This window comes from Rhagoletis pomonella, unplaced genomic scaffold, assembly GCF_013731165.1.
Source record: "Rhagoletis pomonella isolate Grant_MI unplaced genomic scaffold, Rhpom_1.0 Rhpom_scaffold_00006, whole genome shotgun sequence".
Taxonomy (NCBI): domain Eukaryota; kingdom Metazoa; phylum Arthropoda; class Insecta; order Diptera; family Tephritidae; genus Rhagoletis; species Rhagoletis pomonella.
The window spans coordinates 58705513-58707162 of record NW_023458560.1 but is presented as its reverse complement, the minus strand read 5'-3'; positions in this window follow the sequence as shown (position 1 = coordinate 58707162).

The following is a 1650-nucleotide window of genomic DNA, read 5'->3' as shown; positions in this document are numbered from 1 at the left end:
ATTCATGAACAGCTTTCATTTGATACCCATATTGAACAAATACACCCGAGGTTACCCAGATCCACGTGTTGGTCTATATCTCGAGACCCAAATTATTTTTTAAAAATTTTCTTTGGTACAAACCTCACGGAGCCCGAGCCCTTTCCAACGAATGTTATAAGATTACCAAGGAAATGTAACTTCTTTTTATATATATAGATAACAATAAGCGAGCATACACATCAACATGCTTATTTAACTGCGCATATATAAAGCTGGCAGGTTGTGAGTAAGTAGTAAGCCCCTGTCCATAATGCTTTATTACAAATAACTACAGTGAAAATATACTTGATTTATGTACATAAATATGTAAGTACGCATTTCATGTTGAATAACAAAGCATTCAGCCAGATAGCCAGCATTTATGCGTAGACGCCCTTGTTATTGTGGGATTTACCCATGCTTTGGCGCTATTTAAGTCATCATAAACAAAAATTTGACATAATTTTATTAATGTTTAATTTCGATCATTATTTCAAATCACGTCATTGCAAGCGATGGCATACATATGTACATACATGTGAAGGAATAAAAGCAAAAAAAAAAGAAAGAATTGTGTACAGCAACACTGGCAGACGGTATCGAACCCAATTCCATTACATAGTACAAGCAACAACTCTTCCTTTCACAATTCATAATTCAATGAACGTCGGCTATGGGTTGGGGACAGACAGACAGACAGCAAACGCTACGGGCGACTGATATCGAACGACAGGTGTTGGTGGAAATGTTGAAGCAGCTGCTGGCCTAGGTGGCAGCGGAAAGTGCGGTGGGCTCGCCACTGCTGCAACAACACTGTGCATCCCACGACACACAGAGAGCTGGCTGGTGCAAGGCACGATCCAGAAAATAAAGGTCGCGCCATTCGCGGACCGCTAACCCTCTCATCGTCGATTTGACAGCATCCACCCAATCGCTGACGTCATAAAATACTTTTGTTTACATTCACTGTTGCCAACTTAATGCTTTTCGCACCAAATTTAGTGGGTATTCAAAACCCGAACATTTTTGAGTTTGGTGCTTGGTGCGTTTTTGGTGCTTTTGTTTTTAGTTTGAAAACACCAAATTATAAAATCTTAAAAAAATGGAAGCAAAATTTATAGCAATCATAAGCTTGGTAAGCAACTTCTCAAAAATTTTAATAAAATCATGGCACAATCATAAGCGACAACAAAATATGTGGCAGCAACTTCAATCAAGCCAGAAAAAATCGACCGTCGTGCAAGAAACATTGATTTTTATTAATTTGAATCGGCATCCTTACAATATAATTATGTATGCATATAAAGTCCATAAAATACACCAATAAATATTTGGTGCTTTTTCAAATTGAAAACTTGGCAATACTGCCTTTTGTTCGCTTCCTCTTTTTCTTGTCGAGTTCGTCTTGCTCTCTCATTCTGGTATTTATTGACGTCACGGCCAGTTACTCTCAGCTCGATTGGCGCAATCTTGTATTCTATCATTCTTGGGTGCAAGGGGTGTACGCGTGTGGGGTGTATGAGTTGGAGTGCTGTGGTGGACAGTAGCCTAAAAAAAAACAAGTAAGAGCAGCGCTGTCTTCGGCTATGCCGAAGGCTTCATACCTTTCATGAACATCTGCAAATTTTA